A 15,999-nucleotide genomic window follows, 5' to 3' on the forward strand; every position below is an offset into this window, starting at 1 on the left:
TGTGATATAGAATCTCAAAATTCTTGTCTCCAAAGAAAAGCTTGGTTTTACTCTCTCTAGAACAGGCCTGTTGGCTCTCTCAGAAGTCCGTGATATGTCCAAAACTCTTCCCCAGCAACATACTTCAAGGGCATCAATTTTTTTTCTATCATCCTTTGTCATTATCCAGCTCTCCGACACACAGCAAGACCATCCATTACTCATGTGCAAGTTCAAGCTGAAGATGAGGAAAATAAAAACAAGTTTAAAAATCATCTCAAGAAAAGGTTTGAGACATTGAACATCAATGACTGAAAATCACAGAAGCTGTGGGATAGCATCAAAAATATCATCCATGAAGAGAGCAAAAAGTAATTATAAAATTACAAAGACGGAGGAGAAGGGGAAAATAAAGCAAAATGGAAGTCAGAGGAGACTTATGAAAACCACACTAGACCATCAAGAAGCCAAAACAAAGGGAAGAGATGTCAAAGTAAAAGAGATGAGTGTAAGATTTCAAAGCTTGATAGGACAGATCTAAGTTTTAGAACTATGTGCAAAGAGCTGAAGTCAGAGAATAGAAAAGGAAGAGCTGGCTTGACAATTCTCAAGCTAAAGGGGGGGCGGGAAATCAATTCAAGTCTTGAATTGCCATACTGAGAGAGGCGAAGACCAAAATCTTGAATGATCCAAGAAGCATCAAAAGAATATACAAGGAATACAGAGTCACCGTACCAAACAGAATTGGTGGTAAGGAGCTGCCCTGCAATACCAAAGGCATGTGCTCTATTGAGTCATAACCATGACAACAGGAGTCAGTTCTCCTGCCACATCAGTGAGTGAACAGTCAGTGAACAGACTTTAATACGTGAAAGGACAGGTACAAGTGTGTGCATTATCTCAGAGAAGAAAAACTGAAAGTCTAAGTTGGCACATACTCACTCAATCTCATTCACTGGACCAGAGGGGTACAGCGCCCCAACTCCCCATGTCCTATATAATCAGTCTTTTATCAGCCTTAATATTAAATAACACATAATTAATTCTATAAATTGAACATTCTCCATTTTTATTGCAATTCTCAGGATTTTATAGTCTTATAGAAGATTGATGAAAGAGAGATTTCATGCAATTCTTTTTTTTTGTAATTTTATTATTTTTTTGTGCGTGTACCGTCAAATCGGATCTGACTGGTACAAGGAGGAGATTGCCCCTCCTTCTTCGGCAGAGCACCTGGTGGATTTGAACCCCATACCTCTAGGATTGCAGTGCAGCTTCTTGCCACTAGGCCACCAGAGCCCCCAGATTTCATACAACTTCTAAACCTCCAAATTATGTATGGTTTGGGTTTTTTTACAAATTTTTTATTTTATTATTTGTGTGTGTGTGTGTGTGTGTGTATCATCAAATTGGATCTGACTGGTACAGGAGGAGATTGCCCCTACTTCTCCAGCAAAGCATCAGGTGAATTTGAACCATGTACCTCTGGGATTGCAGTACAGCTTCTTGCCACTAGGTCACAAGAATTCTCTTCTGTATATGGTTTTTAATATATATTTTTGGTTTATTCAACGATGTATTCTTATAGTCAACCAAGAATGGCTTTTCTTGGCAAATATAGTGTTACTGTTTTCATGAAGGACACATTTACTATTTTCAAAAATAATTATATTAGTTTTTTAAAGATACTTGTGTTAATAACCCTATTGCTCTAATTAAACCATACACTCTGCCCATGTTGGTTTAAGTTGAAACATTCTGCTGAAAAGAGGCTTTGCATTTCTTCTCATTAAGTCACTGCAGGCAATTGTTTGCAACTGTCCATTCTAATACAGTGAGCACATTTTTTCTTTCTAGGATTACTTTTAATATTTAAAAAAATCAAATTTCTCTTTTCAAATGCTAAGGTTTTGTAAAATTGTCATATGAGACAGATAACTCAGGATAAAAGTCCTAAATTTGGCTACTGGAAAGAAATCATTTGAAAGGGCACTGTTCAATACCGTATAATGTGATCTGTATCATAAAACTAACAGATGGCAACATGAGAATAAGAAAATTTAAGAGCAGGGAAAGTTTTAAAGGTCAATCTCATTCAGTCTTCCATCCAAGTCAGAAGTTCTCTTCACAACAATGTATTATTGTTGCTGTTGTTATGTGCTGTCAAGTTGTCTGTGACTCATAGTGACCTTATGTACCTATGTACCCTAACTCAGCCCTATTCTGTGCCAATCTCAACATCCCTAACACACCTACCCCCATTTCCCCAGCCACTGAATCAATCCATCTCATCGATGGTCTTCCTCTTCTGCGCTGTACCTCCAACCTCCCAAGCATCATGTCCCTCTTCAAGGACTGATCCCTCCTTGCAACATGCCCAAAGTATGTCAGACGAAGCTTCAGAATCCTTGCCTCCAAGAAGCAGCCCAGCTTCACCCTCTCCAGGACAAACCTATTAATTTTCTTAGCAGTCCATGGTATATTCAATACTCTTCTCCAATACCACAGCTCAAAGGCATCAATTCTCCTTCTATCATCCCTAGTCATTGTCCAGCTCTCTGATGCATAACAAGTGATTGCAAAGACCATGGCATGTATCAGGCACACCTTAGTCTCCAGACTGACATTGTTGCAAAAAAGTATGTCAGATGAAGCTTATTTTTGCCTGTTTTATATTGTAATTTGAATGAAAGTTTACAGAGCAAATTAGTTTTCCACTCAACCATTAGCACACATTTTGGTCTCTGACAATAACTACAATACCCACATTGCAACTCTTTATTTTCAGCTTCCTCTCTGTAACTCTCATTTATATTAATCCTACCCTAGTGCTTCTTAACCTCTAAGCTTTTTTGTTGCTCTTCACTGCTGTCAAGTTGGAACTGACTCCTAGTTATCCCCTTCAGAGCATTTTCAGAGACTGTCAACTGCATGGAAGGGAATGCTTGGGTTTCTCTTGAAGAGTAACTGATGGATTTGAACTGCTGGCCTCTGCCTTGGCAGCGCAACTCCTTTCCCTTGAAGACAGCTGGAAAAATGTTACCCTTGTGACTTAGTGTGGCTGGTGATTCTCAGGAGTGGTCATCACAGAGTTGTCTGTTGTGTGACAAAATCAAGTCACAGAGGTGAGTTTAGTTTTAGACTTAAAGGAGGACAATTACAATCATCAATATAGATTGCATCTCAACAACAACACAACAAACCTCTTCAACACTGGACAAATAAGAAACATCATGATAGATGGAGAAAAGATTAAAGTTGTCAGCTATTTAATCTTGAATCCCAGTCCAACACCCTTGGTATCAGCAGTCAGGAGATCAGGAGACATATCACCTTGGGTAAGTCTGCTGTCAGGGACCTCTTCAAATTACTGGGGAACAAGGATGTCAATCTGAAGACTAAGGTGACGTGATTCAGGCCCTGATCTTTGCAATCACTTGCTGTGCACCTGATAGCTGGATCATGAGTAAGCATGACAGAGCAAGAATTGATGCCTTTGAGTTGTGTTGGAGAAGAGTACTGAAGATCCCATGGAGGGCCAATAGAACAAACAGATATATCTGGGGGAAAAGGCAACCAGAGTGCTCCCTGGAGGCAGTGATGACAAAAGTTTCACATGCTCTGGGTGTGATGCTACGAGAGGCTTTTCCTTGGAGAGAGACGGCATGCTTGAAATGAGTGGGATTGACACAGTGACTGTCAGTGGACTCAAATGTGCCGGAGATGGCAAGAACGGCACTGGATAGGCTGAAGGCCAAATCTGTTGTTGATAAGATTGCTATGAGTTGCACTCAATTCAACAGCGCCTAACAAGAATCACAAAGGTCATAATCTGGGAGCCCCCTCAGTTTCTACCACACAGCAAAGCTTGACTTTTAAATGACTTTTTTTGTTTTGTCCCATATTTTGGGAGAAAGAGGTGTATCCTGAGTAAACATAAAATTCATGTGGTTGGAGAAGAAAATTTTCAAAGTAGAGTTAATGTAAGTGATACAATTATAGTTGTCTTTCTTTTTTCTCTTTTTTTTCTATTTTGTATTACAGTATTTTCTAAATCTGATGTCATTTATTTGCAAAAATCATACAAATATATTTCTGTCTCATTTTTTAAAGATAAGTGCTCCAATTTTAAGTTTTAAAAATGTGCACTAACGTTTGAACATTTGTATTTCAAGAAGTATATTAAGTGAGTGAATTGTCCCATTTTCTCAATAGGGTCTCTCTGTAAAGGTGTCCTATTAAATCCTCAACAAAACAAGCTGAAACAAGGTAATGCATACTCTTATTTTGCATATCCTTTATAATTCACAAAGCTCCAAAGCTTATTCATTACACACAAAATTTCTCTTTTATTTAAATGTTACAAAAAAAAGTAACCACATTTAGCTGCATGTCATAGAACAGAAGTTGCTTTTGGCATAGTGCAGAACACATCAGACTGCCAACTAAAAGGTTAGTAGTTGGAATCCATCAACCACTTGTGGATCAAAGTTGGGCGGTCCCCTAGAGTAAAGATTTACCGCCTCTGTGAACTGATAGAGGGGCTGAGGGAGGCTACAGTAATGCTTTTTTTGGGGGTTATTATTTGAAAAGAACAAATTAGTATCAAAAGAATTTTCAAAACAATATTTGACTTGTAAAGATTCCTTAATGGCAAAAAAATACACTTGCTCTGTCAACATTAAATAATAATATATATTCAGCTCATCCAAAGCATTTTATGCCAGAAAGCATGGGAATAAATATCATATAAATATATTCTGTTAGCTACTTCTGATCCTAGGGAAAAACCTATAGTACCTTGTTGTTCCTATTGTTCTTAGGCGCCATGCAGTCAACCAGGAATCACAGTGGCATTTTGAACAACAGATCTGAGTGCTGTCTTATCCGGCTCATTGTCTTTCACATACTGGAACCCACTAATACAGTCATTATGTCAATCCATCTCATTGAGAATCGTCTTCTCCTCACTGACTCTCGACCTTCCCAAGCAGGATCTATTTCTTTCCAGAGAATAGTCTCTCCTAACAATATACCCAAATCATATGAGCGTAAGTTTCACTCTCATTGTCTCTAAGGGGGAGTTCTGGAGGTTTGTTGTTGTTATATTCCATTGAGTCAGAATCATCTGATCCTCCAAAGGGTTTTCAGAGGCAGTAAATAGAACGAAAAGAGACTTTCCATCCTTCCCTGGAGCAGCCGGTGGATTTGAACCACATGCCTTTGGGATTGCAGCACACCTTCTTATCACTAGGAAATAGGCACCCAAAGTATTTGATGAGAAGGAAGCAGAAGGCATAGAAAAGTTCACATGTGGTAACGAAGGTACTATTAAGGAATTATCAGATAGTCTTCCCAAACACAGTCCTAAGAGGACAAAAATGTTGATATAGTAAGTTGGCTGTAACTTTGTCCCCAAGGACAATCAAAACGGTTAATGAATATTAATTCACAATCTTGCAATACCAATTAAAACCATGATTAACACATACAAAGTTAATTTGATATTCATGAATCCTTTCTTTGAGAGGAAGGTTGGTCAAGAGGGTTTTTGGTTTGGTTTGGTTTTTGAGTTTTTATTTTTTTTTTAGGCATTCTTTTCAATTCCTGCTTCAATTTTCAAGTTGTCTACACCATCTAATTAGTAACTGGCTCCCTATAGCTAGGAGATGTGTACCCAGGCTTTTCATCCTACAAATTGTAAAATGACAGGTCAGTAAGCTTAAACAAAGATGTTCACAAATTTGCTGCAGTAGCTTCTACCCAAAGATAAAATATGAATAATCTAGAATACAAAGCTTTCATGGTTAATAGAAGCAGCTTGAACCTAAGCATGTTGTATTACTTTTCATTGAGGTTAGTTTGCTATATTATCTTTGGTCAATGAGATCTTCTGTTTTGGAACAGAAGGTGGTGTGTTCTTGTAGAAGCAGTCTCTTTTGACAAGGAAGTGCCCCTACCTACTAAGAGTCTGTACACTGTCACTAGGACATACTTAAGATTTTACGCTGTGGGAGGAAATCTAAAGTTTAACTGTCACTCAATTTTGGGCCATGCATTTATTGGCTCTAAAGAGATAAAAGAAGTTTTCCTGAATTAAACACTATCTTCGTTGTCTTCCAGATATGACAGCAATAGTAATTTCTTATCATTTGTAATGAATTTATGAACTAATAATGTAGTAAAAAAGGTCTAGAACAGTACATACATAGATAGGGAACTGCCAGAAGTGCAAGCAGGACTTAGAAGAGGCCATGGCACCAGGGGTATCATTGTTGATGTTAGATGGATCCTGGCTAAAAGTAAAGAATATCAGAAGAATGTCCATCTATTGCTATCTATTGCTTTATTGACTATGCAAAGCCATTTGACTATGTGGATCATAACAGGTGATGGCTAATATTGAGAAGAAAGGGAATCCTAGATTCCTTGATGGGACTAGAATTTGGGGACGTCTAAGTGACAAAACTTGTGTCAGCATTTAAAGACATAATTTTCTTTCTCTTAATCTGGTGCTCTTTCACAATAGCCATGCAAAGACAAAGGAATTTGTTAGGCCCCCAAATCATCATGTTGTTAGGATTGGGATGGGAGAAAACAGACCCAGAGATTCTTTTTGCTTAAACAGAGAGAGAGAGAGAGAGAGATTTTTAAATCAGAGGTAGCTTAAGAAAACAGCAGACATAGAGAAAAAGGAAAATGAATAGGTTAAAGTAATCCCATAACTGTCTGAGGAGCAACCACCATCTCCTTGTCCTCTGTCCAGTTTGATAAGCAAGACTACACACAGGAAGCACAAACCTCAGTCTGCCCAGAGCTGTTTGTGAAGACAAGGAACTAGGAACATGAGAAAGGAAGAATTTGATTAGTTTCCATGTTGGAGATCTTCCTGTTAGACTTCTCTATACCTGGGCCTGTGGAAAACTTCACAACTTCTTTACAAGATTTTAAATGCTTCTCAAAGTATGAAGGATTTCAGGACACTTGGTAAGGAATTGTACTGTTGACACAAAAGTTTGTGGTTCAAATCCACCAACTGCTCTATAGAGCAAAGATGGGCAATCTCCTCCCATTCTCTGGCTGCACTTTCCCCAAGACTAGTTGTTCTTTTGGCTGTCCATGAGATATTCAGTACTCTTCAACACCACAGTTCAAAGGCAATGATTCTTTTTCTGTCATCCTTATTCACTGTCCAATTTACACAGGAAGCAATTGCAAACAGCACAGTTTAGATGAAGTTCACCTTAATCTTTTTTTTTACTGTTAGTTTCAGGACAAATTGAGTTTCTCTCCGTTCAAGTGTTGAGAGAATTCAGTTTTCTGCTCCAGCGAGAGGGCACTGCAGGTCTGTAAAGGTCATCACTGTTGACCACACACCTTTAGCTGTAAACACCCATGAGCTAATTTGTGGTATGGAGCTGTGCAGGTGGGTGATAATCTTGAAGTGGAATGGAGAGAGGTGTGTAATAATTTCTACCCTCAGAAAATTTTGATGAATGCCGCATACATTTTAGACCTTGAATTAAACTCATTCTCTTGAATTAGATAGAGGAAACAACCTCCTTATTCAATTAATATTTCCCCTCAAATTGCAGCTATTATGATAGCAAATGCATCTTCATATTTAAGCTGTTCACACGCAAGGTTGAGCAGGGTACTACTTGTCCCATTATCCCATTGTCTATATGAAATGTATGCATCCTGCCACCTAGGAAACTTGAGTGTAGGAGGAACTGTTCTCAGACATTACACAGGCTCTGGTTGCCAGGGAAACGTGCGCTTTTCTTCTTGTCACCATGCCAAGCAGTTTCCTTATTAGGAATTGGACTGACCAAGCTTTCAGAGGAAAAGGCGAATGGAAAAGGTAGTAAGTTCTTCTTCTCGTATGTAGGAACTGAATTGTAAACTCCGTGTAATCTGTGATGAATTACTTCCAGTGTTTAAGCTTTAGTGATGAAAGTTAACAGCTTGTGGGTTCTCATATATGATTTATCTGACATTCTTTAAAAATAGTAGAAAATGCAAATGCTTTATCTCGAATGAAAATGGTTCATGTGAATATTGAGAGAATGACTTTTTAAAATAAGTGCCAAATGCTGACCACGTATAATTGGTATTTAAATTGGCACGAGTTCTCGAAAGTGCACCTTTTAAGTAAATTTACAGAAAATATTTCCCTTTAATAATTTTATATTCAGCCACTCTAACTAAATATCTCCATTTAACCTTCTTTCTTTAAATCATTCTGCCATTATTAGGCTAAAAATAACATGGTTCCTATTTCATTAATAATTTCTTTTATGCTTCTTAAGCAATTAAACTTCCCTAAAATATAACATCTCAAATTATGTATTATGAATGCTATATCAATATGGCCCATCTCCATTTCTCACCATTCACTAAATCCCTCATAGCAAGCTTATTTAAATATCTTAAAAATATTCTTTAAAATATCATAAAAAAGTATGAAAGGACACAAAGAAAATGAAAGGGAATGTTTGTATGATTAGTATAAGGAATTGACTTATATCTCCCCAAGAAACGTTCAAGATGCAGGACTCTGTGAAGAAGAGTGTGGCATCTGGATCCGATGAAGACTCATCGACAGCCTGTGTTGTGCAGATGATATAATCTTGCGTGCTGAAAGTGAGGAGGACTTGAAATGCTTACTGCAGAAGGTTGAGAACTACAGCTCTTAATATGAACCACATCTCAACATCGAGAAAACAGAAATCCTCACCTCTGGACCTATAAGCAACATCAGGATAGATGAAGAAAACGATTGAAATGGTCAACAATTTCATCTTCCTGGATTCACAATCAACATCCAAAGTAGCAGCAGTCAAGAGAACAAAAGAAATCTTTCATTGGGAAAATGTGCCTTCAAGGACCTCTCCAAATTACTGCAGAATGACGATGCCAGTTTGAAGACTAAGGTGAGCCTGACTCAGGCCATGGTCTTTTCAATCACTTGCTATGTATCTGAGAGCTGGGTAATACATAAAGGTAGCACAAAACTAATTGATGCCTTTGAGTCGAGGTGTTGGAAAAGAGGACTGAATGTTCATTAACTGTCAAAGAACAAACTGCTAAGAATTGGGAAAAGTGCACCCAGTGTGTTTCTTGGAGGCAAAGATGGCAAAGCTTTTTTTTCTGACATGTTGTTGTTGTTGTTGTTATGTGCCGTCGAGTCGCCTGCGACTCATAGCGACCCTATGTACAACAGCCCTTAACTCCGCTCTGTCCTGAACCAATCGCACTGTCTCTGATACTCCCATCCCAATTATCCCAGTCACTGAATCAATCCACCTCATAGAGGGCCTTCCTCTCCTGCGCCGTCCCTCCACCCTCCCAAGCATGATGTCCCTCTCTAAGGACCGGTCTCTCCTCACTACATGTCCGAAGTAAGTTAGACGGAGCCTCAGAATCCTTGCCTCCAAGGAGCCACCCGGTTTAACCCTCTCCAGGACAAATCTATTTGTTTTCCTAGTAGTCCAGGGTATTCTCAGTACTCTTCTCCAGCACCACAGCTCAAAGGCATCAATTCTCCTTCCATCCTCCTTGGTCATTGTCCAACTCTCTGATGTATAACAGGTGATTGCGAAGACTATGGCCTGTATCAGACGCACCTTAGTCTCCAGAGAGACACCACTGCTCTTCAGCACTTTGGAGAGGTCCCTAACAGCAGACTTTCCCATGGCAATGCGCCTTTTAATTTCCTGGCTGCTGGTGCCAAGACTGTTGACTATGGAGCCAAGCAAACTAAAGCTGTGTACAATCTCAATCTCTTCACCATCCATCCTGATGCTGCCAATTGACCCAGTGGTGAGAATCTTTGTCTTCTTGACATTGAGCCTCAATCCATATTGTAGGCTGCAGTCCTTGACACTCTGCAGCAGGCGCTTCAGGTCCTCCTCAGTTTCAGCAAGCAGGGTTGTGTCAGACGCATAACGCAGATTGTTGATAAATCGTCCACCAATCCTGACCCCACATTTCTCCTCATAGAGCCCAGCCTCCCGGATAATCTGTTCTGCATATAGGTTGAAGAGGTATGGAGATAGGATGCATCCCTGGCGTATGCCCTTCCCAATTTTGAACCCTGCAGTGTTCCCTTGCTCTGTTCTGATACGTTGGCCATATTGTCAGGAGAGGATATTCCCTGGGAAGAGACGTCAGACTTGTAAAGGTGGAGGGTCAATGAAAGCAAGTAAGCCCATCAGTGAGCTGGATTGACGTAGTGAATGCAGCAATGAGCACCAGTGTGTCAGGGATGATGAGGGTTACACAGGAGCGGACAGGCTTCAGATCTATGGTTCACAGGACTGCCACGAGATGTACTGATTCCAGTAACACTTAACAACAACAAAGATACATACATGTAATGGTTTAAATGGGCCCCAGAAAAAAGAAATACATGTATATAATAATGTGCTATAGTCCTTTGTGATCTGATAAAGCAAATTGTTGCAAAAGGAATAAGAACTGACTTGATGGAAGCGGAGTTCCCCTAGGCGATGTCCTGTAGTGCCTTTATCTAATTAGACATAAAAAAGGAGGAAAGAGAGTTAAGAGAGGTGATTACAATCCTACCCAGGAAGAATTGTCAGGGGTGGAGTGCCTCCTTCTGGATTTGAATCCCTGGGTGAGGAATCTTCTTAACACTAGTAAAAGCCAGAATATATAGCCATTGACAAGGAATACCTGATGTACAGACGTGAAGGAAAGAAGGACTTTCCTCCACAACTGACAAGCCTTCACCCTTGCTTTGGACTTAACAGTCACTTAAATGTAAATGCCTTAAATGTAAGAGATTAAAGTTCTGTTTGTTAAAGTCATCACTAGATAACAACTAAAACATTTAGCAAGGAAGCCATTTCTTATAAACATTGCCCCTACTCCCTATGTTACAATGTAAACATGAAATAATTCATGGCTTGTACTACCCAGTGCCCCACTGAGCAGTGCAGGTACATAAATGTGGACACCTTCTGGAGTCACTGGTGCCTATCCCAACAACCTGTGCGTAGTAAAAGTTAGAAGATGTCTCAAAATGCCTCTAGCTCCCTTGGATCTAGCAATATCATTTTGAAGCAATTTTCCAAAGAACTGTATGTACAAGAAATGATAAATACATTAGGTACTTTATTTCCAAAAAAATCTGAATTATAAGAACAAATCACTGAGTGACAAGGGAGCTCTGGTGGCTTAGTGGTAAGGAGTTACATTGTCAACTCGAAATCACATGGTTTGAATGCACCAGAAGAAAGATGAGTAATCTCTCCCCAAGCAATTTACTGGCTCTGAAAACCTGCTGGAGAGACAGCTATGGATTGGCTCTGACTTGATAGTACTCAACAAGAATAATCACTGATAAAGGTATACAGACTATATTCAGCAAAATGTTTTGCTACTGTTTCATATGGTCTTGGTCTTGTTAAGTGTCGTCCAGTTGAGTATAACTCTTCACAACCCTATGATCTAAACCATACCCTATACTATGGCATCCTTATCATCTCTGATATACTTTTTTTTCTTTTTTTTTATCTCTGATATACTTGATCCCATTGCAGCAGCCCCTGTGTCAGTCCATCTGATCAGGGTCTTTCTTTCTTTGACTTACCCTTCAGTTTTCCAAGCATGATATCTTTTTCTGAGGAATAGTCTCTCCTAACAACATGCCCAAAGTATGTGAGACAAAGCTTCACCTTCCTTGCCTCTAAAGATCATTCTGGTTGCCCTGTCTCCAAGATCTATCTCTTTGTTCTTTTGGCAGTCCATGGAACACTCAGCATTCGTCATTAAAAAAAATCAGCAGGGGAAAATTATTTGCTCATTTGGAAAAATGTTTCTTAGCACAAGCTAAGAAACAACAAAAGAGAGCAGAAAAATATAGACAATCTGATTCAAAAAGTATATTAGAAGTATATACAATGAATCAATAAACAATTCAAGATCTATGGTGATGGTGGTGTTAGGTGACTTTGAGTTAGGCACAACTCATAGGGAACCCATGAACAAAAGATCTGAACCCTGTTCTATCCTGTGCCATCCTCACACTTCCTGACACACAAGGGCCCATTGCAGCAGTCACCATGTCACCCCACCTGGTTGAGGGTCTTCCTCTCTTTTGCCAACCCTCCACCCTTCCTAACATCACGTTCTTCTCAGAGGAATAGCACCACCTAGCAACAATTCTTGCCTCTAAAGAGCACTCTGGCTGCAGCCTCTCCAAGACATAACTGTTTGTTCTCTTGGCCATCGATGGGATGTTCAGTGCTCTTCTCCAAAGCCACAGCTCCAAGGCATCAATTCTTTTTCTGTCATCCTTATTCATTTTCCACGTCTCAGATGCATAGCAGGTACTTGGAAAGACAGTGTCCTGAATCAGACACACCTTAGCCCTCAAACTGACATCAATACTCCTCAATAATTTAGAGAAGTCCCTAACTGAAGATTTTTCCAATTCAATGTATCTCTTTAATTCCTGACTGCTGGTACCTGTGGGTATTAGTTGTAGATCCAAGCATGATGAAACTGTTGACAGTTTCTATATCCTCTCCAGCCATCATGACACTGTCTATAGGTCCAGGGGTAAGAATTTTCGTTTTCTTGACATTGAGATGCAATCCATATTGAAGGCTACATTCCTTGATTTTCTGCAAGAAATGCCTTAAGTTCTCCTCACTTTCAGCAAGTGAAGTTGTGTTATCTGCATAATACAGGTTATTGATGAGTTTCCCTCCAATCCTGATGCCACATTCCTCCTCATAGAATCCAGCTTCTTGGATAATTTGCTCAGCATATAGATTGAACAGGTATGGAGAGAGAATACAAACCTGACGCACACCCTTCCCAATTCCAAACCATGCAGTGATCCCCTGCTCCATTCACACAACAGCCTCCTGATGCAGGTATAGGATCTACTTGACCACAATCAGGTGCTCTGGGTTTCCCATTCTTCTCAATGTCAGTCATAACTTGATATGATCCACACAGTCAAATACCTTTGCATAATCAATAATGCACAAAACCACATTCTTCCTAACTTTCATTCAGGATCCATCTGACATCAGCAATGATATCCCTGGTGTCATGGCCTCTTATAAATCCTGCTTGAACTTCTGGCAGTTCCTTATCTATGTACTACTGTTCTGGCCTTTTTTGAATGATCTTCAGCAATACTTTGCTTACATGTGGTTGAGATCAATGATATTCTTAGTTTCCACATTCAGTTGGATCAGCTTTCTTGGGAATGGGAACAAATATGAACCTCTTCCAATCTGTTGTCTAGACAGCTGTCCTCCAAATTTCCTAGCATAGACTGGTGAGTGTACTCAAAGCCTCATCTGTTAATTGAAGCAAGCCAATTGGTATCCAAACACTTCCTATGGCCTTATACTAGAAGTATATCACACTGGGAAAGTATAGTCAGGAACTTTTCTTAAATTACTGAGGATTAATGATGTCAGTTTGAGAACTAACTTGTGTCTGAATCAGGCTATCTTCTTTGCAGTTACTTGCTATGCATCTGAGAACTGGACAATGACTAAGAATTACAGATGAATTGAAGCCTTTGGGTTGTGGTGTTGGAAAAGAGTGCTGAATACCCCATGGACTACCGAAAGAATAAATAGATATGTCTTGGAGAAAGTGCAGCATGAATGATCCTTGGAGGCAAAGATGAAGCTTCGTCTTACACATTTTGGGCATGTTTCTAGGAGAGATTATTCCTTGGAGAGGAAAATCATGCTTGGGAAGGTGGAGAGGTGGCAATGGAGAGGAAGACCCTGGACCAAAAGGGTTGACATGGTGGCCACAGCAATGGACTTGTGTGTGTCAGAGGTTGTGAGGATTATACAGGATAGGACGGGGTTCAGAAGGGTTGTTCATAGGGTTGCTATGAGTTGTACTAGACTCAATGGCATCTAACAAAAACAACAACATAAAAAAATGACTCTATTGTTGTACTGGGAAAGTCTGTCATCAGGGACTTGCCCAAATTATTGAGGAACAATGATGTTATTTTGGGGACTATGATGTAGCTGGTTTAGGCCATGGTCTTTTCAGTCACTTGCTAGGCATTTGAGAACTGGACCATGAATTACTATTACAGAAGAAGAATTGATATCTTTTAGCTGTGGTGCTGGAGAAGACTACATATTATTATCCCATGACCTGCCAAAGGAACAAATGTCTTAGAGAAAGTGCAGCCGGAGTGCTTCTTGGAGTTAAATAGGATAAAGCTTTGTCTTACATATTTTTGGCATGCTGCTATTCTTTGGAGCTATTCTTTGAAGAGGGATATGGTCAATCCATCTCATCTGGGGTCTTCTCCTGTGCTGTTTCCTCTACCCTTCCAAGCAGGATATCCTTATCCTTCTCCAAAGATTGGCCCCTCCTGCTTACATGATTAAAGTATGTGAAAAGGAGTCTCAAAATCTTTGTCTCCAAGGAGCAGCTTGCTTTTTCCCTCCCCAGGACAGGCCTGTTCATTCTCTCAGTAGTCTGTAGTATGTTCAAAACTCTTCTCCAGTACCACAATTCAAAGGCATCCAATTTTCTTCTGTCATCCTTGGTCATTGCCCAGCTAGCTCTCTGAAGCATAGCAAGGACTTGTGAAGACCATGGCCTGGACCAGGGGTGCCTTCTTAGTCTCTCACTGACATCTTTGCTCTTCAGCATTCTGAAAAGAGCCCAGACAGCAGATTTCCCTAATGCAATTCATCTTTTAATTGTCTGACTGCTGGTGCCAAGAGTGTTGATTATGGAGCTGAGCAAGCGGAAACTGTTAACAATTTCAGTCTCTTCTCCATCACAATGCTTCCAATTGGTCCAGTGGTGAGAATCTGTGTGCTCTTGATGTACTTCAAACCATATTGCAAACTACAATCCTTGACCCGCTGCAGAAGATGCTCCTCCTCAGTTTCAGCAAGTAAGATTGTTACCTGCATAACACAGGCCGTTGAAGAGTCTTCCTCCAATCTTGGTGCCACACTCTTTCTCTTAAAGTCCAGCATCTAGAATGATCTGTTCTGCATACAGATTGAAAAGGTACAGAGACAGGATTCATACCCTGATGCACTCCTTTTCTGATCTTGAAACATACAGTGTATCCTTGATCTATTCTGAAGTCACCATCACTTGGATAAGATGCACCTTGGTCTTTAATATGTTTGCTTTATGGCACTTTGAAGAAGCCCTTATTGGCAGCTTTTCCCAGTGAAACACATCTTTTGACTGGATCAAAGGAAAATCAAGTTATTGACAACTTCAACCGTTTCTTCATCTATTATAATATTACCTATTGGTACAAGGATAAAGATTTTTGCTTTCTTGATGTTGAGATATAATCCATATTGAGAAATTGGCTCCAGATAGAACACGATTCAGAGCTTTGTACACAGGGTCGCTCATGCATATAACAATACAACAATAAAATAACCTCTTTGTAATTGGGTGGTATTAATAAGTTCAGGATTCTTCAAACACATGGTGTAGCTCTATAAATTTGACATGTCGGGTTTGTAGCCTGCAAAACTGATTGAACTGTCTAATTAACTTTTATTTTGTCCTCAGACCCAGCTTTAACTTCTCCATAGCCATGTTGTTGTTGTTGTTATGTGCTGTTGAGTCACCTGCGACTCATAGAAACTCTATGTACAACAGCCCTAAATCCTGCTCTATTCTGTGCTAATCTCACTGTCTCCAACACACCTACCTCCATTACCCCAGTCACTGAATCAATCCAACTCATCGAGGGTCTTCCTCTCCTGTGCTGTCCCTCCACCCTTCCAAGCATGATGTCTTTTTCTAAGGACTGGTCCCTCCTTGCAACATGTCCAAAATATGTTAGACAGCCTTTCTAATAAGATGGCGCCGAAAGCGAAGAAGGAAGCCCCTGCCCCTCCCAAAACTGAAGCCAAAGCAAAGGCATTGAAGGCCAAGAAGGCAGTCCTGAAGGGCGTCCACAGCCAAAAAAAAAAAAGAAGATCCGCACGTCACCCACGTTCCTGTGGCCTA

Source organism: Elephantulus edwardii, unplaced genomic scaffold (genome assembly GCF_000299155.1).
Source record: "Elephantulus edwardii isolate Elephantulus edwardi_28Jun2011 unplaced genomic scaffold, EleEdw1.0 scaffold00004, whole genome shotgun sequence".
NCBI classification, from domain to species: domain Eukaryota; kingdom Metazoa; phylum Chordata; class Mammalia; order Macroscelidea; family Macroscelididae; genus Elephantulus; species Elephantulus edwardii.